Source organism: Moschus berezovskii, chromosome 6, assembly GCF_049115385.1.
Source record: "Moschus berezovskii isolate FMDL1 chromosome 6, NW_MosBer_1.0, whole genome shotgun sequence".
NCBI classification, from domain to species: domain Eukaryota; kingdom Metazoa; phylum Chordata; class Mammalia; order Artiodactyla; family Moschidae; genus Moschus; species Moschus berezovskii.
In genome coordinates, this window is record NC_142465.1 from 57637502 (window position 1) to 57665377 (window position 27876).

The 27876-nt window shown below is 36.1% G+C and overlaps 1 pseudogene; it reads left to right on the forward strand.

The window, feature by feature from the left end:
- Positions 1 to 16586: 16586 nt before the first annotated feature.
- Positions 16587 to 17591, forward strand: LOC129536239 (cytochrome c pseudogene; annotated as a pseudogene).
- The last annotated feature ends 10285 nt before the right edge of the window (positions 17592 to 27876 follow it).

Sequence of the window (27876 nt, forward strand, 5' to 3'; positions counted from 1 at the left end):
TCCAGATCTCCTATGTTGCAGGCAGATCCTTTACCATATAGCCAAAGACTAAAAATGCAATTTTGCTTATGCTACATTGTAGAGAATGGTTTCATTCAAATGAATTCTTCTTGTGATTGAACACACATTAAAATGATGCTACTAATGAATTAAAACTCCTTAATTATAAAAATATTTTATGAGGTTATCATGGATATTGAAAATTACACCATGCTGTGTCCATTACAAATGCGGAGAAAACAAAATAAAATAACAAAGGGGACCCAGGTTATGCCTAAATGTTTAAATGTATTTTAATGACAAAATCTAAATAAGGCAGCTATGCATTTACGAGGGACTGATGCTGAAGCTGAAACTGCAATACTTTGGCCACCTCATGCGACGAGTTGACTCACTGGAAAAGACTCTGATGCTGGGAAAGGTTGGGGGCGGGAGGAGAAGGGGACGACGGAGAATGAGATGGCTGGATGGCATCACCGACTCTGTGGACATGAGTTTGAGTGTACTCCGGGAGTTGGTGATGGACAGGGAGGCGTGGCGTGCTATGATTCATGGGGTCGCGGAGAGTCGGACACGACTGAGCGACTGAACTGAACTGAACTGAACTGAATGGCTACTTATAAATTGAGGATATGCAATAAACTCAAAATTATAAATGTGCATGATTTAAAACCTACATAGGAAAAACAGCTACCAGGTTAGTAGTTATGACTTGATTGACTATTTTTATAGCCCTTTTACATGAGTGTTTACTTCTCCATTGAAAAGAATTAGTAGAAACTGAAGCAGGTTATCTATAATTTAACAGTGAATTTGCCTTGTTTATGTTTGTGAATAGACTGTGAGGTTAATAAAGCCAATTTGAGTTCTTTTGTCCTGTGATGCCTTGCATGTTTATTTTGTTGCTTATAGGAAATGAGAACAACCTTTCTAAGCAATATAGGTATATTACTTTTAGGCATAAAAGCAAAGAAATTTTATTTTAGGCATGTCACATTGTAACTAAAGTCAGATAGTTGCAACTGGATGAATGCAAATATGGAAAACTATATTCCTACCAAAAAGATAAAGAGAATCATCTATTATCTTTTGAAAATGTGTTCCCTCTAACATTGATTCATTTTTTGGTTATATGTTTTAAAGTGTCAAATCATAACTGAATCTCTTCTAATGGTCACAGGACTTTGCTGTGGAACTTATTTACTTGAGTGTGTTGGTTAACAATTTTTAAAACTTAAAACTATAATTAAATTTTTCAGAGAAAATAAACAAACAGAAAACTAAGAATAATGCAATTACAGTAATTATTTTGTTTATTTTCTGTTTCTTTAGAATCTAAAATCCATTTAAGTTAGGGATATTTGACAAGTTAATTCACAATTCTCTTCCCCCTCTTAGAATATTGCCGAACACATTCAGACGTTCAATAAAATGTTGGTGTATTAGTAACTGGATTTTTAAATGATTTGAGCAATCAATTGATTAACTACATTTCTCTCTTCTATATAACATTTCAAAATATCGTATCAAATAATATTGAAAATCTGAGAGATTGTAAAGTTCCTTAAAATAAAAAGAATATTTGAATCTTAGTTACTGTAAATAAAGTCTTATACTGTCCCACTTTGCCAACTAAATTGAACTAAATTAATTTCAAATTACCCTGGCAGCTTGGTGGTAAAGAATCTGCCTGCAATACAGGAGAGAGAAATTCAATCCCCAGGTTAAGGAGAGCTCTTGGGGAAGGAAATGGCAACCCACTCCAGTATTCTTGTCTATAAAATCCCATGGACACATGAGCTTGGCAGGCTCCAGTCCATGGGGTTGCAATCGGATATGACTTAGAGACTAAGCAACAATTTCAAATTGAAGCAATCTGATTGAATGCAAAAACTGTGTCAAGAGACTTCAACCTAATGTTTTTGTTTTTTTGAATGTGCAGAAAAATGAACTTTATTTAGTCTCTACTATTTTGGCTTTGGCTTCCTTTCCAAACTCTTAGTGTTTCTGAACATAACTTTGTGTGTTTGGTGCACAATGAAAGTGAAAGTCATTCAGTCGTGTCTGACTCTTTGCGACCCCATGGACTGTAGCCTGCCAGGCTCCTCTTTCCATGGAATTCTCCAGGAAAGAATACTGTAGTGAGTACCCATTCCCTGCTCCAGAGGTTCTTCCCAACCCAGAGAACAAACCCACATCTCTCACATCTCCTGCATTGGCAGGTGGGTTCTTTACCACTTAGCGCCACCTGGGAAGCCCCGGCGTTATTTGATCAAAATCAAAACTCCTGATGATTTTCAGAGAGAAGATTTTATAGGTGAAATTTGGTGTGAGGGCTGTAGGGTGCTTGGATTTCTTCTGATTGTTTGGGACTGTGGTGACTGGGCAGTGTTGCAGGAGTCCTGTCTGTTGCCTTAAGTTGCCATCCTTCACCTGGGTGGGGGTCTTAGTTTCTGCTTCAGTTGTGTCAAACTCTTTGTGAGTCCAGCGAATGTAGCCCGCCAGGCTCCTTTGTCCATGGAATTTTCCAGGAAAGAATACTGGAGTGGGTTGCCATTTCCTCCTCCTAGGGATCTTCCTGACCCAGGGGTCAGAGCTGCATCTCCTGTGTCTCCTGTATTGTGGGTGGATTCCTCACCACAGTGCTTCCCAGGTGGTGCTAGGGGTAAAGAACCCACCTGCCAGTGCAGGAGACGTAAGAAACATGGGTTCAATCTCTGGGTCAGGAAGGTCCCCTGGAGGAGGGCAAGGCAACCCACTCCAGTATTCTTGCCTGGAGAATCCCCATTGACAGAGGAGCCTGGCAGGCTACAATTCATATGGGTGCAAAGAGTCAGACACCGACTGAAGTGATTTAGCATGCACACACTTTTTACCACTAGTGCCACCTAGAAGCCATTCAGTTCAGTCCAGTTCAGTTTAGTTGCTCAGTCGTGTCTGGCTCTTTGTGACCCCATGAATCCATTAGTTTCTGCAGAAGAACTCAAAAGTTCTGTAGAAGAACTCAAAGAACTCTGTGTATCCCTTGAGGAGGAAGCAGGATCCTGCCCCTAGTCTGCACTATTGTTTTTCCTTTGTTCCTCCCTTGTTTCTGCATTCACTCCCTTCCTAGATTTGTTGTTGTTCAGTTGCTCAGTTTTGTCTGACTCTTTGTGACTCCATGGACTGCAACATGCCCGACTTCCCTGTCCTTCACTGTCTCCCTGAGTTTGCTCAAACTCATGTCCATTGAGTGGATGATGCCATCCAACCATCTCATCCTGTGTCCCTCTTCTCCTTCTGCTCTCAATCTTTCCCAGCATCAGGGTCTTTTCCAATGAGTTGGCTCTTGATGCCAGTGTTTCTTAATGCCAATAGCTTTTGATGCCAGTATTTCTCTTGGAAACATAGTGAACATTCCTAAAACATTTCAAATATTCAGTTCAAATGTGGCAAATCACCAGTCTCATAACATGACATGAGACCAGAAGTGCAATGATTTCCTCTGTGTCCTAAAAAAGAAGCCTAATGACTGAAAGAAAAGCTATGGTTGTCATGCTAAGCAGGTTTTCTAGAAGAAGGTGAGACTTCAAAAGGGATTGTTCTGAGGTTTACTGGCCATTAATAGATACATAAATTTTTAATTGGAAGGAGCAAGAAGAGGGAAAGCCAAGTCATCTTGTTCTAACCTTCAGCTTTTTTTTAGTAAAATTAAAATTTACTAACCCTAACCCTAATACTAACCATATTTTAAAATTAAAACAAAGATAGTAAAACTTTGAAGTTATGTTTAAAAAATATAATATATATATAGTTGTTTCAGTAACTATTTGAAAGGTCTCTTTTCATCCAAAAAGAGAAATATTTTCACAAAGTAAAACAAACTGGTATACTATAACCACAAAAAAATGAGATTGATTATTTTAGTAGCCAGTAGAGTCTTATGTAGATGATATATTTACAAGTTTTCCCACCACACAGTTATATACATGAATCAAATAAAAATCTCACACACATGAACACCTGAGTTCTGAGGGATCATACATATGCATACTTCAATTTTTCATTTAAAATTTTAAGCCTATAGCTTATTTCACATTGAACAGAAGAGCTTTCTGCTAATATTAGAAACATTAGCTATAGAGACACAAATATTCTGTTTATTATTCAAGGACATTGTATTAGAACCCTGTGCATTTTGAGCAGAGGAATTAAGAACATGCTAGAATATCAGTGATAACACAATATTCAAGGAAAGTGATTCACTTATGACTTCTTAAATTGAACAGGATAAAAACTTTTAGAAGCAAGGTAATAAATGTCAAAACTTGCTGTTAAACAAAGGCTGCCCTTTATGGGTCTCATAAGATTAACAAAAATAATTACTGATGTGTCTGCTAGCATCTCTAGAATAATTGCTGCCATGTAATTTTCTATCTACAGACTTCATTTTATCTTGTTGGATACCTACTTTTATTCCTATAATAGATGTTAAGGTAAATGATACGCAATAAAAGATAAAGAAAAAAATAAAATAGGACTAGACAAACCAAATGAAACTATATCTTCCTTTTAGTGGAAATCAGATTAAAGCTTAATTTCCAGGTTTGTGTTCATAGCATTTTTGGAAGTTTAAGAATGTTTATACATTTTATTAAATAAAGGAGAGAATTTAGTTCTGTTTTGGTGAGTTCTTGGAAAGAAAAGATATATTAAGTTATATACTTTCATTCCTGACTTAAAAAGTTATCAAAAGGATTAATGAGACATTTGGGTTAAAAATGCAATTTAAAAAGTTGTTAACATTTTAGTCTGTTTATGATTTTCATTTGACATAGGTAATTGAATAACTAATGAACCAATCATAATAGCTAATACTAAATTTTTTTTAAAATTATTAAAGTTTCTCAGCAATGTTTGTATTAATACTTAATCTTCAAATTTTAATTTTAAACATTTAGCAACATGGCATGATCATGATCTTACTTGAATTTATGCTCAGATTTGACATTCAGGCTTCTTGTCTATAATATTTCTATAAACATTTTACTTAGAGAAATAGTCATTATTTCGGTAGTATAGAATGAATCATCCCATTTGGCCTGTGATCTCAAATTGTGCTAGACTTGGCCTATGTCCTGTCAAGGTCACTCTTGTTTCTCTACTTCTCCATTTAATTAATTGAAAGGTCCATTCCTTCTAGGCCAATGGAATAGATAAGAAACTCTTTAGTAACGTTCACATTTTGACAAAATTGTTACATAAATGACAACTGGCTGGTGTCTGCCATTCTGCAAATTTGATAATTTGGAGCCAGATTTATGTGAGAGTTTGTTTTCAAAATAAGCAATGATAATATTAAAAGTTTTATAAAAATATGTTCCCAGTTTTTAACTTACTGTGGCCATGACCTAGTTTTCCTGTGTGCTGGAATAATGTTTTAACTATGAGACATTAATATCAAGTAATTTTTATTTGAAATCTTAGGAAGAAGTATGAACCAATTAAAATCATAATTCTACATGATGTATGGAGAACTCTGGTGCTTGCTACAACACAATCCTGATAACTATAATGAAGCCAGTTGGTTTCTTTTTTTTACAGTAAGAATTGTCTATAAACACAGTATGACTCGGGGCTGGTATGATGCTCGGGGCTGGTATGCGGGGATGACCCAGAGGGAGAATAAAGGGAGGAGGGAGGTGGGAGGGGAGTTCGGGAGGGGAAACTCATGTACACCCGGGGCGGATTCATGTCAATGTATGGAAAAACCAACCAATATAATATTGTAAAATAATTAGCCTCCAATAAAAATTAAAATTAAAAAAAACACAGTATGAAATAGTGTCTAAACAAATAATGAAGAGTTACTAAGGGCAAATGACCCATGGATGACTTATTGCTACATATAATTTAATTAGTTTCTGATTATGTCCATAAGTAGTCTTGAAAATTTGATTAAAGACTAATAGATAATGTGAGAGATAAACAACATAATTACTTAAAGTATGGAAAATTGAAAAAAAACTTCAAAACAGATCATAGTTATGTGCCTCAGAAGTCAGCTTGCACCCTCTCTCTTTCTCTAAGGATATTGAGTCATTTATAACTCTAAATAAATCTTTTATTAGAATAGTTTTAGATTTGCAGAAAAGTTGTGAGGATACTGCAGAGTTCCCATACTCATTTCCATGCACAATTTCCCCAATAATTACTTAATTTGGAATATTTCTCACAACTGATTCAATATTGACATATTATTATTAACTAAAGTCCATAGTTTATTGAGATATCCTTTTGTTGTTATTGTTCAATCGCTGTTGTGTCTGACTCTTTGCAACCCCATGAATTGTAGCATGCCAGGCTTCCCTGTCCTTCACCATCTCCAAGAGTTTGCTCAAACTCATGTCCTTTGAGTCAGTGATGTCATCCAACCATCTTATTCTTTGTCACCCCCTTGTCTCACCATTTCCCCAGAATCAGGGCCTTTGCCAGTGACTTGGCTCTTAGCATCTGGTGGCCAAAGTATTGGTGCTTCAATTCAGTGTCAGTCCTTCCAATGAATATTTAGGGTTGATTTCCTTTAGGATTGACTGGTTTGATCTCCTTGCAGTCCAAGGGATTCTCAAAAGTATTCTCCAGCACCACAGTTCAAAAGCATCAGTTCTTCGGTGCTCAACCTTCTTTATGGTCTGACTCTATCATCTGTACATGACTACTGGAAAAACCATAGCTTTGACTATACAGACCTTTGTTGGCAAAATTACGTCTTTGCTTTCTAATATGCTGTCTAGGTTTGTTGAAGCTTTCCTCTCAAGGAGCAGGCGCTTTTTTTTTTTTTTTTATTTTGTGGCTGCAATCACTTTTTGCCGTGATTTTAGAGCCCAAGAAAATAAACTCTGTTACTGTTTCTTCTTTTTCCCCTTCTGTTTGCCATGAAACAGATCGACCGGATGCCATATCTCAGTGTTTTTAGTGTTGAGTTTTAAGCCATCTTTCTCACTCTCTTCTTTCACCCTCATCAAGAGGCTCTTTAGTTCCTCCTTACTTTCTGCCACTAGAGTGGTGACATCTTCATATCCAAGGTTGTTGATATCCTTAGTTTCTACATTGAGATATCCTTGGCTTTTACCGATGTCTGTATCTGTTCCAGAATCTCATCTGTTATGTCATATTATAGTTAGTTGTTATGTTTCCTTAGACTCTTTTGGCTGTGATATTTTCTCAGATTTTTCTCATTTCTAATGTCCTTCTTAGTTTTGATATTGATAGATTCTTGTATGCTATGTAAATAGAATCATATTGTACATATCCTTTTGTTTCTGATTTCTGTTACACAACATATTATATTTGAGATTCACCCATGTTGTTGAGTTTATCAGTTCTTTCATGTTTTTTAGCCATTGCGTAACAACACTATATGTTGTATAGTCTGTTTTTAAGTCTGTTCTCCTTTTGATAGGTATGTTTTTTCCAGAGTTTGGTCTTTAACCGGTATAACTATGACCATTCTCTTACGTGGATTTTACTGGACATAGGCACTGTCAGTTATTGTAAAGGTCTGAGATTTTTACACTACTTACAGGCTTTCAAGGTAGTCAGCCACAGTTTCCTGAGTCAGAGATGAAGGCCAGTTTATTACTCACAACAAGAACAGTAGCCAGGATATTAGCATTTTTGCATTGGCTTTCTGAGCCCTAGTTCCTACAGAGCAATACAAAGAGAGCTAGTTGACAACTGTACATGCAGTGTATGAGAGGATCCCTAAGTTTAGGGAACACAAATCTCTTTAAATGGGCACTAAGATTGCAGGTACTTTGGTTCAGAAGGAAATTTTTTTTTTATTATATTAAATGGGAAAATTGTGTATCTTTGCTTCAGAAGTAGATATATCTCTGTCTTTCAAGGCTGTTTGCAATACAAATAACCCTGTAAAGATAGTCTGGGACAAGGGACAGTCAACATCTCTACTAGAAAGACACATAGTACAAGAGACCCTTGAAGAATTGTTTTCAACTATGTCCACCTTTGTTTCTATATCACCCTGATCTCTGGCGAATATTCTGGTGATTAACCTGACCAACAGGATGAAACCAAATCTAACATTTAATTAAAACTATCGATACCATAGGATGAGAACAATATACAGTGCTGACTTCAATCCAGAACCAGAGTCTAGGACAAAACCAGCAGAGCAATTTCCATAAGTCATTAATAATTAGAATTCCAAGTGATGTTTTCAATTTTTTTAAAGGCAATTTATATTACCTTTTTCACTTAACCCATGCCTTGAAGCCCAAGATACAGCAGGATATATTAGTGATTGCAAAAGTTCTGCCTTGGTTGGCAACAAAGAAATCTAGCCCAATTCTATCATCTAAAACAAAGACATTGAGTTGAGCCTTTTCAGATCTAATGTGATCATTTTAGGAACAAATTTTGTACCACTTTTTCTAATTGAAGACTTTTCTAGCTGGAATACAGGCAATTGCCTGCAGAGTGGTTATAAACAATGAGTCAATCATCTTAGTTTTCCCTTTGGACGGGTCTCTTCATAACCAAGTATAGCCTCATGTTAGTGAAACTTCTGTGGTTTGAGAGCTATGTGATCTACTGGTACTATCTTCTTACATAATTGAAGAACTCATATGATTACTTCTAAGAAGAAAGTCAGTGTGCCAATATCTGACTTTCCCACAAGAAGTACAGTCCCAGAGTATAGATGATGCCCACAGAAAGAAAATGTTATTTACGGTATTAGGGTCTTCCAAGCAGGGATCACATCAGGAAGGGTGTCAGGTCTACAGAATCGTTAATGTGTCTTAATGTGACTTAATGGCTATTAAGTCTCTGGGTTCCCAGTTCAGTTCAAATAATTGAGTGTTGACCTTGTTTTTGAAAGAACTTTCAGAGGGCTGTCAGTTCAACATGTTCTCGATCTATGCTACCAGCTGCATGACATTCCTTTGTCCCATAGAATTACTAAGCAGTGACTGTTGAAATGGGGAAAATATAGCACATAAATCTGACAAAAGAAGTGTAATGGGGAAAAGAAAATTAAATGTCACTTTGTTATGGAAAATATAAAAATTACTAATGACTACATGGAAAGATATTCTAAGAAATTATTTATTAGTAAAAGTCAATCAGTACCACAGTGAAATAACACTTTTTACCCACTCTAATGGATAAAATGCAAGGGTTGGCAACACCAAGTGTTGGCAAGAATATGATTCAACTTAAAAATCATAGCAATACTTTGCTGGTAGGAAGGTAAAATTGTAGAACTATTTGGAAGTTATTTAGGCAGTGCCTCTTAAAGCTCAACATCCAGTGACCCAACAATTCTATGTCTAGGATTTTACTCAAGAGAAATAAAAGTTTAATTCTATATAAAAATCAACACAAATGTTCATAGCTTTATTTAGTAAGAGCCAAGCCTGAAAACAATACAAATGATTAAGCAAATTCTTTTCTATTCATATGGTGGACTATCATTCAGCAATAAGAGATGATAAATTACTGTTACATGCAATACCATGCCTGAATCTCAAGCACACTATTGGAGCAAAATAAACCAGATACAAAAGAGGGCATACAAAGGAATTCCATTTATATGGCATTTGTTTCACAGAACAGACAAATCTTGTTAATGTTGTGTGGAACTTGCTCACATCAGTTCACAGTAACCTGTTAAAAAACTTTCAGGGTTTCATTAAGCCAGTTAAATACAGCAACTATTAGAAATTAAGTTGCATAAATTTACAATTAGGTAATATATAATGAACACTTAAAATTTATCAGTTCTTACCTATGTTGAGTTTATTCATTTACATTTATTTGAAAGATGGAAATAGTGTTTATGTGTGCTTAGACACTCAGTTGTGTCCGACTCTTTGCGACCCCATGGACTGTAGCCTAACAGGCTCCTTGTCCATGGGGATTCTCTAGGCAAGAATACTGGAGTAGGTTGCCATGCCCTCCTCCAGGGGAATCTTCCCAACCCAGGAATCAAATCCAAGTCTCCTGCATTGCAGGTGGTTTCTTTACTATCTGAGCCACCAGGGGAAGCCCACCACAAATCTGCATTCAGTGAAGTTAACCTTAATAGTTTAAAATCAGCCATGCTATCATAGTAGGAGTATTTACACTATCAAAGTTGACAATCTTTACAAAATAAGGTGTGGGTTATTTTTCTTTTTTTTTTCTTTTTGAGACAATTTTTAAACCAGCACACCCCTGAATCTAGTTTGTAGTGACAGAAATCAGTAAGATGATTGGGAAGGTCATAGATGAGGATTACCTAGTAAGGGATCTAAGAACTTTTGCTTTATAGAAATATCCTCATTCTTGTTTGGAATATGGTTAACTGAATGTATAATTTGTCAAAACTGATCAGAACAAGGAGGGCATATGTAAGAGCAGTGGTGTTGCGGTAAAATAAATAACAAGAGAAGTGTAGGTTACTGGAGATTTACCCAGATGTACCTAGAACACTGAAAGTGCAGCTGGTTTGGTAAGGCATAACGTCTAGGAAACATAAATATTAATATATGTTTTTAAAATGTGTGGGGACTAGTCAGATTCCTCATTAGAAAATGAGATCCCCCAGAGATGAGTAGGCACATGAACTTATGACTGAATTTTTGCTAACATTCTGCTTAAAGAAATACCCATTACTTGTGATACTTTTCTTCATAAGTCAACAGCTAGGTAAGCAGACTTAGTTTTCAGAACTAGGCTTGAATCCAAGACAGAAAATACATTTTAAAATAACTAAATAAAATATTAGAAGAGAGAGTAATGGCAAAATCTTAGTCACTTCAAACAAGGGATGAGTGATTCAGTTAGATTCCAAAGGAAATTAGACAAGTCAGTATTCATTCCTAAAATACAAGGAATTCAAGGAGAAAAATAATGCCCCACAATATTCTCAAGCTGAGGCTATCTGTATAATGAGATTGCAAAGATAGTAGGAGCTAGATTTTCAGTTGAACTTGTCATTGATTAAAGCAAAAATGGTAAATTAGGTAGGACTGATATTTTTTTCTTGAATGGTAGTCATTATTTTGAAGGCACTCAATGAACCATGCCTCCTATATTCATGCCTGTTTGTAGTCTTCACCCACATTTTCTGAGTTGACCATGTAACCAGTGTGGGTCAAGAAACATAAGCAGTCCTGATGAATGTTAAGGCTGGGTAAGAGCTGACATGTTGGTGTTTGTATACTAGAATGCTCCTTCATGGAACTAAACCATTTTGATGTAAGTCCTTGAAGTTGTGTGGTGAGACACTGTGCAGGAGTACTGAGGCTACTCATTAATGGTCTCAGCCAGTCTGCCAGCTGCCAGCCTTATAAGTAAAGCCATATTTACTTTTTTAGTTATCCTGGCACCCCATTAGACCCCATATGAACCTGATCAACACACCAACTCCTGGAAATAAATGATTTCTGTCATTTAATGCCATTGCTTTTTGATGATATGTTAATTCAGCAGTATAAAACAGAAATTATATAACCCTATATTTGAGACTTATTTTTATCCTTACTGCTATTATTGATACATCTGTCATCATTCAGATAGTGTACAGTGTGGAAAATATTAAGAAATGATTTACCTAAGACTGTGAACAATATTTTTAATATTTAGTCCATTTCTGTATATATTTTAGGAAAAAATATTGACTCTAAGGGCAAGAATTGAACAATTTCCTACAGCCATTTCCTATAAGCAGCAGTGTATTGACTCCAAAAACACATATTGTACAACTTTCTACAGGTTTAGAAATAGTTTTCTTTAGCATTCTACAAATGAATGTCTTTCAGTTGAAAGAAGAATTTGTTGTGGATTAGTGTTTATTTAACTTATATGCAGAGTACATCATGAGAAACGCTGGGATGGAGGAAGCACAAGCTGGAATCAAGATTGCTGGGAGAAATAACAATAACCTCAGATAAGCAGATGACACCACCCTTATGGCAGAAAGTGTAGAGGAACTAAAGAGCCTTTTGATGGAAGTGAAAGAGGAGAGTGAAAATGTTGGCTTGAAGCTCAACATTCAGAAAACAAAGATCATTGCATCGGGTCCCATCACTTCATGGGAAATAGATGGGGACAGTGGAAACAGTGTCTGACTTTATTTTTCTGGGCTCCAAAATCACTGCAGATGCTGAGTGCAGCCATGAAATTAAAAGACGCTTACTCCATGGAAGGAAAGTTATGACCAACCTAGACAGCATATTAAAAAGCAGAGACATTAAGTTGCCAACAAAGGTCCATCTAGTCAAAGCTATGGTTTTTCCAGTGGTCATGTATGGATGTGAGAGTTGGGCTATAAAGAAAGCTGAGTGCTGAAGAATGGATGCTTTTGAACTTGGTGTTGGAGAAGACTCTTGAGAGTCCCTTGGACTGCAAGGAGATCCAACCAGTCCAGATCAGTCCTGGGTGTTCATTGGATGGACTGATATTGATGCTGAAACTCAATACTTTGGCCACCTCAAAGAGCTGACTCATTTGAAAAGACCCTGATTCTGGGAAAGATTGAGGGCAGGAGGAGAAGGGGATGGCAGAGGATGAGATGGCTGGATGGCATCACCAACTCGATGGACATGGGTTTGGGTAGATTCCGGGAGTTAATGGGGTCGCAAAGAGTCAGACACAACTGAGCAACTGAACTGAACTGTGCGAAAATGCAAACATTTTAGAAAACACACCCCCACCCAGTGGCTTAATCTGTTATATTTTGAGACAATCAAAATACACTTTAGAAACTCTCATGTGTTTGATTCATGTCACTTATGTAGAGCTGTATTGTAGAATACTGATTAAATGCATAATGTGTTGAAATACAATCCTTTGTTTGTATCTTTGCTCTGCTCATATGAGTTGTGTGACCTCAAATTATGTAATCTCTCTGTATCTCATTTTTCTTATATATGAAATGATAATAAAGGTTGTACATACTATATAGGGTTCATTTCAGTTCAGTTCAGTCACTCAGTTGTGCCCAACTCTTTGTGACCCCATGAATCACAGCTCACCAGGCCTCCCTGTCCATCACCAACTCCCGGAGTTCACTCAAACTCATCTCCATCGAGTCGGTGATGCCATCCATAGGGTTATAATGAATAAAAAGAAAGTAAGTGTGAAGGAACTTCTTACAATAGTAAGCACATAAAATGCACATAATATTACACATACTTCAAAATTACATGTGATATGTGCAAACATTTTGATGACTCTAGGACCACTAAAGATCAATTGCAGAGACTAACACATTAACAAACCCTACAATCCATTAGAAAACTGGGAAAGAAAACCTTCTTAAAAACAAAGGAAAATTAACTCATATCCTCATCAGTTCAGTTCAGTTCAGTTGCTCAGTCGTGTCCGACTCTCCACGACCCCATGAATCACAGCACGCCAGGCCTCCCTGTCCATCACCAACTCCCGGAGTTCACTCAAACTCATGTCCACAGAGTCGGTGATGCCATCCAGCCATCTCATTCTCTGTCATCCCCTTTTCCTCCCGCCCCCAACCTTTCCCAGCATCAGAGTATTTTCCAGTGAGTCAACTCGTTGCATGAGGTGGCCAAAGTATTGGAGCGTCAGATTTAGCATCAATCCTTCCATTGAACACCCAGGGTTGATCTCCTTTAGAATGGACTGGTTGGATCTCCTTGCAGTCCAAGGGACTCTCAAGAGTCTTCTCCAACACCACAGTTCAAAAGCATCAATTCTTCAGCGATCAGCTTTCTTCACAGTCCAACTCTCACATCCATACATGACCATGGGAAAAACCATAGCCTTGACTAGATGGACCTTGGTTGGCAAAGTGATGTCTCTGCTTTTTAATATACTATCAAGGTTGGTCATAACTTTCCTTCCAAGGAGTAAGCATCTTTTAATTTCATGGCTGCAATCAGCATCTTCAGTGATTTTAGAGCCCCAAAAAAGAAAGTCTGACACTGTTTCCACTATTTTTCCATCTATTTCCCATGAAGTGATGGGACCAGATGCCATGATCTTTGTTTTCTGAATGTTGAGCTTCAAGCCAACCTTTTCACTCTCCTCTTTCACTTTCATCAAGAGGCTTTTGAGTTCCTCTTCACTTTCTGCCATAAGGGTGGTGTCATCTGCATATCTGAGGTTATTAATATTTCTCCCTGCAATCTTGATTCCAGCTTGTGCTTCTTCCAACCCAGCATTCCTCAGGATGTACTCTGCTTATAAGTTAAATAAGCAAGGTGACAATATACAGCCTTGACGTACTCCTTTTCCTATTTGGAACCAGTCTGTTGTTCCATGTACAGTTCTGACTGTTGCTTCCTGACCTGCATATTAATTTAATATAACTTTAAAATGCAAATAATCTGATTAATCGTCAACTATAAAAAACAGTATCTGTAGTATATCCCAGTTAAATATGAGGAATGTAAAATTTTGATTTCACTTTGTTTTACCCTCAGTTGGTCTTACTGTGAGCAAATTTCTTCAGATCACCATTATTAAGTATATAGTATCTCTTCAAACTGAAATAAATTGATTGCAATTTATTAGAAAAATTGTATGTAATCCATTGTATACTGAAACTTATTAAATAAAAAGTTGAAGTTATAATTTGCATTTTCCTATGATACTGGAAGAATTATTTTGTTGAGCAATGGACCAAATTACATTTACTGTTATTTAAAGCTATAAATATAAACCTGTACACTTGATAGACTATTTAACATACTTTCCTGTAGAAGGGCTTTCTTGAGCATCTGGCCTTTTTAAATTCAGATAAACATCCCTTGAATTATTTTGTGTACCTCTCAGGGTTTGTTCTCTTTTCATACACACAGGAAAAATTTTAGGAAACAGCTGGCAATAATGAAAGCAGAAAACAGAAACTGGAGATGGAAAAGACCCATTAAAACTAGTGCTTTGTTCCCTGACACTGCAGGGAATGTAACTGATCAAGGATGAAAAGCAGAAAGAGAAGCAGGACAGGGTGGAGATAATAAAGGTTTACACAAAGCCCAGTCAGCTGGTAAAGTATTCAATATGGCATACTCCAGAGCTAAAACCCATGTTCATACAGGTTGATTGGCATTACAGACTTCAGGGATCTAAGCCACCACTGGAGCTGAAATCAGAGAACATTTTAGCTTTAGGTTTTTAAGACATGCTGGTTTCACTTGCAGGCAGAAATAATCCCTCTGAAACTCTACTGGAGGAAATGTTGAAGATGTTAATTCATTTGGATATACCCATGTATTTATTTTCAAACATTTGGCCAAAGAACGGAACAAAAGTCACTAAATCTTTATCATTCAGATATTTTACTAAAATAGACGCTTTTAAGCAATAATTTTCTTGTTTTCATTCTTTTAAATTATTCAAATTGCACACATTTTAAAGGGTCACCATAGGATTCATTATACCATCTATTTATTTTCTTTAACTTAGAGTTCTCGAAGAATGTACAAATTTTCTAACTGCTAACTCAAACTGCCCTTTATTATATAACCCAATAAATACTTTCAAATAACTATTATGAGTGCAGCACTGTGTTATGAGCTAGGAATACACAATGACTAGAACAGACACTGAACCTACCCACACTGTATTTAAAATATAGGTGTAAAGAAAATAAAACCAGTGATAAAAACAAAGTGTTGTAAATATAATGACATACAGGGAGTGAAACAACTCTAACTAGGAAGATCTAGTCTAGTTAAAAGTAGGTCTCCATAGGTGAATCATCAACCAACACATAGGCTTATTTTTTAAGATTAAATTTGGTAAGTAATCAAAGCTGTTTCTGGAACATAGTATGAGCTCAGTGAATGTTTATTTGTATTAGTATGACTATTCGTCAAGCTTTGAACCCTTTATAAAGAGGGAGATTTTGATGGGCACATTAGAATAGTTTTAAGAAGGGGAAATCTAATATTTTCACTTGGCTCCCAAAGGTTGTATTTCAAAAAACATGCCGTATCTTCATTTAGAAAGTAGGTAAGGCATATGCAATTTTCAATCCCAAGCTTACCACTTTGGTATGTATGAATACATTACATACCCTTTGTATGTGTGTGTTAGTTGCAAAGTTGTGTCCGATTCTTTGCGACCCCATGGATTGTAGTTCACCAGGCTACTCTGTCCATGGAATTCTCCAAGCAAGAATGCTGGAGTGGGTAGCCATTCCCTTCTCCTGGGGATCTTCCCAACCCAGGGATCAAACCCAGGTTTCCTGGGTTACAGGCAGATTCTTTACCATCTGAGCCACCACAAATGTGTTGCGAGGGTTCCTGAATTACAATTTTTAATGTAATTTCTCATGCATCTTTAGCTACCTCCTATAGGTCTCTTTGAATTTTAACAGATGAAGTGCTCTTTGTAAACCATTTTCTGGATTCCTTACTACTCTTCTTGGTGAATTTACTCAACATTTCAATTCAGAGAGCGTCACTAAAACATCCTGTGATGTTGCGTCTGGCCAGGCATTTTGTTTCAACTTCAGCCATCAGAAAGGCAACACTCATAAAACTAAATTACCAGAGCTAGCAGAACCAATATTGCATTTTAGAAATTAATTTAAAAATATCGCAGTTTTAGAAAGCGGGACGTTCGGCTTGTGAGCGGGAACTTCTCGGTCGCGCACAGAGGAAGGACGATTTAAAAATGGGTGATGTTGAGAAGGGCAAGAAGATTTTTGTTCAGAAATGTGCCCAGTGCCATACTGTGGAAAAGAGAGGCAAGCACAAGACTGGGCCAAACCTCCATGGTCTGTTTGGACGAAAGACAGGTCAGGCTGCTGGATTCTCTTATACAGATGCCAAGAACAAAGGTATCACCTGGGGAGAGGAGACGCTGATGGAGTACTTGGAGGATCCCAAGAAGTACATCCCTGGAACAAAGATGATCTTTGCTGGCATTAAGAAGAAGGGAGAGAGGGAGGAATTGATAGCTTATCTCAAAAAAGCTACCAATGAGTAATAGTTGGCCACTGCCTTATTTATTATGAAACAGAAGTGTCTCATGACTTTTTATGTGTACCATATTTAAATTGATCTCATACACTAGAATTCAGATCATGAACGACTGATGGAATAATTCTATTGGACAGTCCTGATTTAAATAAGATTGGTTTGTGGCTAAACGAATATGGTCAGCTTTTTTAATTTTGATAGTAATTCCGGTTCAACAAGTACTATCACTTTTCCCATTCTAAAGAGATGGTTGAAGTTGAATAAGGAATATTCAACTTTTTAGGGAGATGGTGCATTCCTTCTCAAACCCTGTAAGAGATTGGTTTTATATTTAGATTTTTATGACTGGTTATATTAATATATTTAAATACTGAAAAGGTCCCTTCACTGTCTCATAGAACAGAAGAGGATTCCATGTGTTTCAAGTTGTGTTCCTTAGCCTGTTAAGGCAAGGATTGAAAATACACTGACAAAGTCCACTTTTATCTTTTTGGTTTTATAAACTATGCCAATTTAATTAAAATTCTCTATCTAAAATTTAGCCTTTTACTTAATGAAAGGCATTTTAGTGTGGTTTATGTGTAGCAGAGTATTTAGCACCTCACATTTGGTAGATGATCTTTAAGACCAGATGCTTTTTTTATCTAATAAAAAAAATAAAAATAAAAATATCGCAGTTTTAGAAAGCTATATAACCTGATATTATTAATTTAATATCTATCTGAGGCATATGAAGAGACATAGTCTCTTTTTTTCTTTTTTCCTTAAAGACTAAAGTCCCAGAGGTAGATAGCTGATGATCTAGGAATGCAAAATAGGTATTACATATATGGGCCTATAATTAAAATTAAGGAGGGGATCCATTTACCCAATTAATCTCAGGGGTAAATGAAGACCAGTGCTTATGTGTCATCATAAGTCTACTTCTCATATCTAACTCAAAAGGCTTATTCTGTGAAAATGAAATATCTATGTTTTTAAAAGAAAAAAATGGTAAGTTAAATAGGATAGCTCCAATTATGGAAATGAGCCAATTAAATCTCATATCTTACTAGGGCCCAATCATGTTTGTTATCTAAGACTAATTATATTAATGAAACTGTTAAAACATAATTTAGATTATCACAATATATTCTTTGATGATTTAATTGAGTTATTATTATTTTATGATTTAATGGAATGTTCAGCAATGACCTATAAAATTATATCACTCTGTACTTCAAAAAGAAATACCTCCATGATGATAACAGAGCATCTGGGTATAATAAAATGTTTCAACCCAATCTGCTTTGCATGCTGCATGTATTTGATTTTATTAAAATATCAAAATGTATTTTCCATATTCTGATGCATGAGTGATTAAGGATAAGAAAAGGAGAGATTTTTGTATATTAGATTAAATTATAGATATGGGGAAAAGTTTCATTGAAAGGAAGTAGTTGTAAAAGTTTGCTGATTATTTTCTTAAAAATGTATTCAGCCAATTACAAAATTTAATTTGTTTAAAAATACTACCTTTTTATAATGTTAAATGGTATTTTATGAATTATTATTTTTAGTCTTGTGAATTAATTCAGTCAGTCTCCTGCAAGAGATACTGAAGTGAAGTGAAGTGAAGTGAGGTGAAGTGAAGTCGTTCATTCGTGTCCGACTGTTTGCAACCCCATGGACTGTACCTACCAGGCTCCTAGAGATTATTGATATCTCTAACTTAATAATTAGATAGTTTAACATGAATGCTTTATGGTTTTACTTCCTAGTTCAGAAGCCTCATTGAGGTTATGGACTGTTGGACTTAATAACTACCCTCGAGCATTCATACTTCTTACTATTTGGAAGCATGCCTTCTTGCTTTGTATGTTCTGTTATCAGATGCCATCAGTGTAGTGTTGTCTCTGTTTGGTGGTCATTCTACAATGAAATATATTTATTCAAGGGTTAGCCTAAACCCAATGAAGAATTGGCTGGAGGGAAAGTGGTAATTTTCTCTATAATGAAGAAAATGCCTTTTCAGGGAAAGACTGCTTTCTGGAGCAAGAGAGACCAAGTGGAAAGTGTTGCAGAGATGTTTTGGAGTCGGGATACTTAGAGCTCTCTAAAACCTCTCAGAGATTTATGTGAGGGATAGACATGTTCTGATTATTACTCCTCATTTGACAACTGTCTTTCTTAGTAAATAAAAATTTGCATGCCTCTATCTTTCTTCCTTTGAGTTGGATTTCTTATAAGAGAAACTTTGGTCTTACAAAGACAATTGCACGGAAAAACAAATTACATTGGAACCACACCAGTGGAGTTTCAGAAATGTATTCACTAATACTTTTGTTGAATTTCCTCAAGCATGCCATCTTGAAACCCCTGCATCCATCGGCCCCCTTTTACATATCTGATTTAAATTTCTATAACTCCCCTTCTTACATTTTACCATTCAAGAGTGCTACACAACTTACAGTTCATAATTATGTTAGGATTTATCATTCATTCTTAACAAAATTAATATCCTATAATGTTATTCTACCCTTGGCCATGTGGCAAAATTCTGATTAATTCATCAAGAAACTCAATGGCTACCTTTTCTGTTGTCATCTCTGACTTCCCAAGCACTCAAGTGCTCTTTATTCTACTGCTACTAAGTCACTTCAGTCGTATCCAACTCTGTGCAACCCCACAGATGGCAGCCCACCAGGCTCCCCCGTCCCTGGGATTTTCCAGGCAAGAACACTGGAGTGGGTTGTCATTTCCTTCTCTAATGCATGAAAGTGAAAAGTGGAAGTGAAGTCGTTCAGTTGTGTCCGACTCTTCATGACCCCATGGACTGCATGCAGCCTACGAGACTCCTCCGTCCATGGGATTTTCCAGGCAAGAGAACTGGAGTGGGTTACCATTGCCTTCTCCACATTCTACAGCAAAAACATGATTTGCCATTTAAAATTGTATTATTTTTATTAACTTTTAAAAATGTCTATCATTTTTAGATTTGAGTTCTTCAAAGTTGGAGTCAGGGAATGAGTTTTTTTTTTTAAACTTATCTCTTTAGCCTGAGCAAATTACCAGCACTTTAGTACATGCCCAATAGTATTTTGTTGAATGAATGAACAGAAGATAAAGTGGAAACTTAACAATAGCTTATTCTCCAAAAGGAAGTTTCATTGTCTTTTATAGGCATATGTCTTAGAACCATTCTTAGAACCGTTATTTTTGTTTTTGTTATTTTATCCTCATTGTCATTATGACAATCATGTTTTAGGCAACTGATATTAAATAGTAATTTAATTGTTATTGTCAATATCACATGAGAATTACTATACACATTACATGAGTGTTACTGTCTTTATAATTTGAAATACTAAAACATATACCAGCATTTTTATAACCCAAAATACATTGTGATGTTGATCTGATCACAAGAAACAAAATATTAATAGACATCTTGGAATAAGAGCAATATTGAGGAAGTTCTGAAAATGGACACGTGCTCTCAAAGAGTTTTGCTGATATCTTACCTTCTCAAAGTCATAGTAAGCCATGTTCTTGACCTTAAAATAAATTCTGTCCAGCATATCTGAGTGTCAAAGCGGAACTCAGCTTTCTACATCCCAAGAATTGCATTCTGGCCTGGAGAATCGCATGGACAGAGGAGCCTGCTGGGCTACAGTTCATGGGTTTGCAGAGTTGGACATGACTGAGTGACTAACAAGAATTGCATTAATCATTGATTTCTTTTAAGAATTAATGCTTGTCTTTTCTAGGCTAGCTTATGGGTTACTTATAGGAAGAGATGGTTTTAGTGTTCTTAGAATTTCTCCTAATGTTTAATATTGCCAAGTGATACAGAAATTTAAAAAATGATCACATTGTAGGAATTACATTTTATTTTCTGCCCCTGCATTCTTGATCTTATTCAGGTGTTCTCAAATAATGTTTTATTTGAAGAACGTAGCTATCTCACTATGTAAGTTATTTTGCCTATGAATAAATTTCCTAAAAGATGTATAATTTAATAACATCTGAAAATGTGTCTAGATACTCCATCACTGCATTCTTCCTGCCTATTTTTGCTTCTGTTTGAGTGCTATTTGACAACTTTCAGGATTTCCCTGGTGACTCAGATGGTAAAGAATCCACCTGCAATGCAGGAGACCTGGGTTCGATCCCTGGGTTGGGAAGGAGGTGGAGGGCATGGCAACCCACTCCAGTATTCTTGCCTGGAGAATCCCCTTGGACAGAGAAGCATGGCAAGCTACAGTCCAGGGGTCGCAAAGAATCAGACACAACAGAGCAACTAAGCACAGACTACTTTAAAAACTTATAGCTAAAACTCTTGGCATCCTTACCTCGACTAATTCATCTGACCAAGTTGTTTCCCAAGTTGACACATCTAAATCCTGGGTTTATAAGAGGTAATTGCAAAATGGTCAAGATTGTAATATCTAGGTTAAAATTGCCTGCAGTTAAATTCTAGTTCCACCTCTAGCTGTATAACTGGAAAAAATTACTGAATGTATCTAAGCCTAGTTTCCTAATCTGTACAGTAGGAGTAATAAAAAGTTTCTACTTCTGAGGCCGATGAGGTTGAATAGTATGATGCATGTAATGCATTTAGAAATATTCCTGGTATACAGAGACTCTGTCTTACTTGTGAACATCATCCACATTCAAATGCCTCATTGTTCTGAGACTTGTGCCTAAGCCGCTTCTGTTGATAAATGTCCCTTCTCACTACACTTTTCTTCAAAAACCTGGGCTTCGGCTACCCAAGACCCTGAATGTCTGTTGTCTTGAATTGTTTCTGTGTTGCTTATTCTTGAACTGCTGTTATTTCAGGTCAAGGTATATACCTTTCTTCTTATTATTTTGTTAGCTTTTGCTTTAGTCAGTGTTTTAAAACAGAAGACTATCATGTACTCTGTAGAGGACACATTCAAATATTCAATAAATGAAGTTTCAACTATGTCCCATGCATGAATTTAAATACTTAACTATGTATGTCTAATGCCATTAAACAAATAATTCATGACCTGAGGACAAGGTCAGTTTCATTCATCATACACTTTTATCCTGGAGAGGCTACTATATAGAGAGTAAACATATATGATTTTTTATTATTCAACACTTTACTCATGTTAAAATTCATAGAAGGTGTGTGTGATGCAAAGGGAAAGTTTATTGTGCGCTTTTTTGTTATTTTGTCTTAACTCTAGAGATAAATATTTTTATGGGATATGATCTATTCTTTAATAATACATATTCTCCAATCTCACTTTTAAGTGAAATGTAAAATAGTCAATCTCATAGAAGCAGAGAGCAAAATGGTGGTTTCCAGAGGCTGAGGAAAGAGGGAAATGTAAAGTTGTTTAGTGGTTATAAAAGTTTAGTTATATGAGATGAATTAAGTAATACTGTGGCACACTTAAACTTTTTGTTAACAAAGTAGGTCTCTTGTTAAGTGTTCTTACCACAAAAGCGAAATAACAAGAAAAAATTCAGGTGGTGACAGGTATGTTTATCTCTTTGATTGTAATGATGGTTTCACAGGTATATGCATATGTCCAGACTCATCAAATTGTATATGTTAATTATGTGCAGTTTTTGTTCATCAATTATACCTCAATAAGGCTATCAAAAAAAAGATACAACTCATTCCATAGACAAAGATTATGTCAGGATATTATAGTATCCAATTGTATTAGTCCTCCTACATTCATACATTTCAAATTAAGAATCATTAGCAGTAGAGTCAAGATTTTTTCTTTTATAGAGGATATTGAGTAAATTTTGAGCAATGACAAGTCTTTTCACTATTAATATGCCCTATTCACTATTAACTTAGTATAAAACTACATGGAGGTAAGGAGATGTAGCCTAAAGATAAATCTAACTTTGTTTCTAAATGGTCGATTCAGTTATCCCATAGGAGTATAATAATCACTTAAACTCAAAATCCAATTCCTTAACAAAATGTAGTTTCTGTTTTATTTTTTGTTACTTTACTGATTTCAAACATTTTTCAAAACTTAAAGTGAAATATAATGTACAAATGGTATTCAGTTCAGTTCAGTTCAGTCGCTCAGTCGTGTCCAACTCTTAGCGACCCCATGAACCACAGCATGCCAGGCCTCCCTGTCCATCACCAACTCCCGGAGTTCACTCAAACTCATGTCCATCGAGTCGGTGATGCAATCCAGACATCTCATTCTCTGTCGTCCCCGTCTCCTCCTACCCCCAGTCGCTCCCAGCATCAGAGTCTTTTCCAGTGAGTCAACTCGTCGCATGAGGTGGCCAAAGTATTGGAGTTTCAGTTTTAGCATAAGTCCTTCCAACGAACACCCAGGATTGATCTCCTTTAGAATGGACTGGTTGGATCTCCTTGCAGTCCAAGGGACTCTCAAGAGTCTTCTCCAGCACCACAGTTCAAAAGCATCAATTCTTCAGCGATCAGCTTTCTTCACAGTCCAACTCTCACATCCATACATGACCACAGGAAAAACCATAGCCTTGACTAGATGGACCTTGGTTGGCAAAGTAATGTCTCTGCTTTTTAATATGCTATCTAGGCTGGTCATAACATTCCTTCCAAGGAGTAAGCGTCTTTTAATTTCATGGCTGCAATCAGCATCTGCAGTGATTTTGGAACCCAAAAAAATAAAGTCTGACACTGTTTCCACTGTTTCCCCATCTATTTCCCATGAAGTGATGGGACCAAATGGTATAGATATACCATTCAATCAATGTTTTATGTGTAGAGACTAGAATATAAACCTGTTTAGTATTTAATAAGTGAGTTTGAGTGAACTCCGGGAGTTGGTGATGGACAGGGAGGCCTGGCCTGCTGTGATTCATGGGGTCACAGAGAGTCGGACACAACTGAGCGACTGAACTGAACTGAACTGAACTGAAGTTATCTCAGTCTGTGCTCCTATATAACCTAATTCCACAGATTGGGTAGATTAATAGCAATTTTTTCCTTACAGTTTGGGAAGGCAGGAAATCCAAAATCAGTGAGCCAGTATGGTTGCATTCTTATTCATAGCCAGTGTCTTCTCATTGTGTTTTCCCATAGTGGAGAAACTAGGGGTTGTCTCTGTACGGAGCCTCTTTTATATACACTCATCCCTTTCATGATGGTTCCCTCCTCATGATTTACACATATGTCAAATGCCCTCCCACTAAAACCATCACCTTTTAGGAAGTTAGGATTTCAACATACAAACTCTGGAGGGACACAAACATTTAGACCATAACTTATGCGTTATAGAAATGAAAGAAAAGAGGATAATATGGGTAGTGGGTTCAAATCTCAGAGATAAACTGTTGCTTCTTTCCTACATGGTGGTAAAGTAATAATGCTCAGTTGACTACAAGTGTTGAAGAATTTGATTGTAACCCCCTAGACCGCTTGATTCATTTCATTGTATTTTTTCCAAGTTGTGAATTTCTTCCCCAAACTAAAAATTTTCTAGTAAACTAATGACTGTAAACCTCAAAATACAGATATAATTTTGAAAACAGCACTACCACTGCATTTACATCACATAAGAATTTAAGCACATGAATAGCAAAGACCAAATTATTATGTGATTTCTACAATGCATGATATTTGTAAATACTAATAAAATTCTGAAAAACAATGTAGTCATATTCTTTTGGGTCCTGAAAATACCCTATAACCAGCCTCATGTTATTGCATACAATAAGGAAGCCTATGTAACAGGTAAAGACAAAAATTAGTTTTCCCTGGGAACTAAATTATATCAGGCTGCTTTGCAAATAATGGATTGAATTTAGATACAAGGGGGAAAAAAAAACTCAATGTTTTTACTGTTATTAGTGCATTTGTATGGGTAGAACCTACACTTTATCTAAAATGGTTATTAAAATACCTTTAGAAAATTTAAAATTGTAATATGAATATATATATTTTAGGAACTTTCAAATTGATTGGTCTTATTACATTAGAATATTTGTAATGTTTAAAATACATGCATTATTTTATTTTTCCATGTCAGCATATCAATTCCACATTGAGAAAACCATCCAACATTTATATATTTTATTAAAATACATGTTAATTTTAACTATATAATATAGATATCCATAAAAATAGTTACATGTAAGTTTTGTAATATGACTATTTGAAAATTATAAAATGGTAGATTCTAGCACAATGTCATTAAAACATGGTACATAGAAAGTCAATGGAAGAAAGAGCTACTATTTATGATTATAGTCCTTTATGTTACTTTAAACTTACATTTGAATTATTATTTAAATATTTCATACTAATACCGAATATTTTTACTTTCAAGTGTAAGATGGTATGGGTTGCTGTGAGTTTCATGGTGCTTCCTCATGTGATAAAATTTTAGAAATTGTTCATTGGAAGCTTCACTTCATAGTGCTTTCCAAATTTAAATAAGAAAAGAAAGCATGGATAGATAAATAGTTCAATAGATACTGTCCATTTTTATTTTAAGAAATGTCCTAGGGGACTTAGTTGCAGAGCAGTTTGCTTAGTTAACTCAAATATTTTTGTCCTCAAAATTCATCAGTATAATGTTAAATACAGTAGCATGTAAATCAATGCTTCCAAGATGGTTTAAGTGCCATTTTATAGAGCAAAATTGTAGAACAAATTGGAACCTTATTGCACTGTGTTGTAACAAGCTGGTAATTATCATTCTAATGTGTATGCATGTTTTCACATCTTGCAGTGCTCTATTTGCTCTGCAAGCTGGTTTCAGAATATCATAGAAAACTCTGGCTATCTCATGTTTAGTGGGGAAAAAAAAAGTACAAAAATTTTTTAAAAACTACATTTATTTGGATTCTATATCCATTCTTTATAATTATTATGGTCTGAATCTTTATTATTTTATTTGTTGCCTTCGTCATCACAGTCCATGGGGTAACGCAGTCCTGGCATGTTGCAGTCCACGGTGTTGCAAAGAATCGGACATGACTGACTGAACTGAACTTGTCATCACATATAATTTAAATGTAGTAATGAACTAAAAGAGACATTAAATAAACAAATATGTGCAAATCCACTATTTCATCAAATCAAATGTAGATTTTGAAGTGTAATTTTTGAATTCAGATAAAGATGAAAATAAATTAATTTAGTTAGGACTTTAAAACAGCTATTTGTTTATTGTGTAAAGATATTTTGTATTTAAAATATAAGTTCATGTAAATAATTTATATAAACTTATGTAATAACTTATACTAATTGGAAACAGAATTCTTTTCACACTTTTATCCCCAGTGCTTGTTATTTATGTATACTTTTAGAAATGTAATTTCCTCCATCAAGGTAAGCAGGCTTATTTTATACTTTGCTGAGATGTAACATGGAGAAGGCATAGCACCCCAGTCCAGTACTCTTGCCTGGAAAATCCCATGGGTAGAGGAGCCTGGTGGACTGCAGTCCATGGGGTCACTGGGAGTCGGACACGACTGATTGACTTCACTTTCACTTTCATGAATTGGAGAAGGAAATGGCAACCCACTCCAGTGTTTTTGCCTGGAGAATCCCAGGGATGGTGGAACCTGGTGGGCTGACGTCTATGGGGTCGCACAGAGTCGGACACGACTGAAGCGACTTAACAGCAGCAGCAGCAGAGATGTAACATTCCTTTTAGAGACTAGACTGGATCAAATCTGTAAACTTTTTGTGCACATTGGTACTCAGTGATTCTTCTGGAAACTAATGCTTATATCACTCTGGTGGTTTAGTTGCTGTCGTTTAGTTGCTAAAAGTCCTTTAGTTGCTAAGACTTTTGCAACCCATGGACTGTAGCCTGCCAGGCTCCTCTGTCAGTGGGATTCCCCAGGCAAGAATACTAGAGTGGGTTGCCATTTACTTCTCCAGGGGAACTTTCTGACCCAGGAATCGAACCCTTGTCTCTTGGATTGAAGGCAGATTCTTTAATAACTGAGCTATTAGGGATCACTAGTAGAACTTATTTTTTTGCATTACATTTATAGTATTCAATGTTTCTCTGTGATTTTTTATTCTTAAAAAAATAGCAAAACATAGAGCATAAAAACAAATCAGCAAAATCATGACTAAAGCTTACGTAAAGAATAGCAAGGAGAGATAAGACAGCTTTCCTGAACAATTAATGCAAAGGAATAAAGGAAAACAACGGAATAGGAAGGACAAGAGATCTCTTCAAGAAAATCAGAGATACAAAATGAATATTTCAAGCAAAGATGGGCTCGATAAAGGACAGAAATGGTATGGATCTAACAGAAGCAGAAGATATTAAGAAGAGGTGGCAGGAATACACAGAAGAACTGTACAAAAAAGATCTTCACGACCAAGATAATCATGATGGTGTGATCACTCACCTAGAGCCAGACATCTTGGAATGTGAAGTCAAGTGGGCCTTAGAAAGCATCACTATGAACAAAGCTAGTGGAGGTGATGGAATTCCTGTTGAGCTATTTCAAATCCTGAAAGATGATGCTGTGAAAGTGCTGCACTCAATATGCCAGCAAATTTGGAAAACTCAGCAGTGGCCACAGGACTGGAAAAGGTCAGTCTTCATTCCTATCCCAAAGAAAGGCAATGCCAAAGAATGCTCAAACTACCGCACAATTGTATTCATCTCAAACGCTAGTAAATTCATGCTCAAAATTCTCCAAGCCAGGCTTCAGCAATACGTGAACTGTGAACTTCCAGATGTTCAAGCTGGTTTTAGAAAAAGCAGAGGCACCAGAGATCAAATTGCCAACATCCGCTGGATCATGGAGAAAGCAAGAGAGTTCCAGAAAAACATCTATTTCTGCTTCATTGACTATGCCAAAGCCTTTGTGTGGATCACAATAAACTGTGGAAAATTCTGAAAGAGATGGGAATACCAGACCACCTGACCTGTCTCTTGAGAAACCTGTATGCAGGTCAGGAAACAAC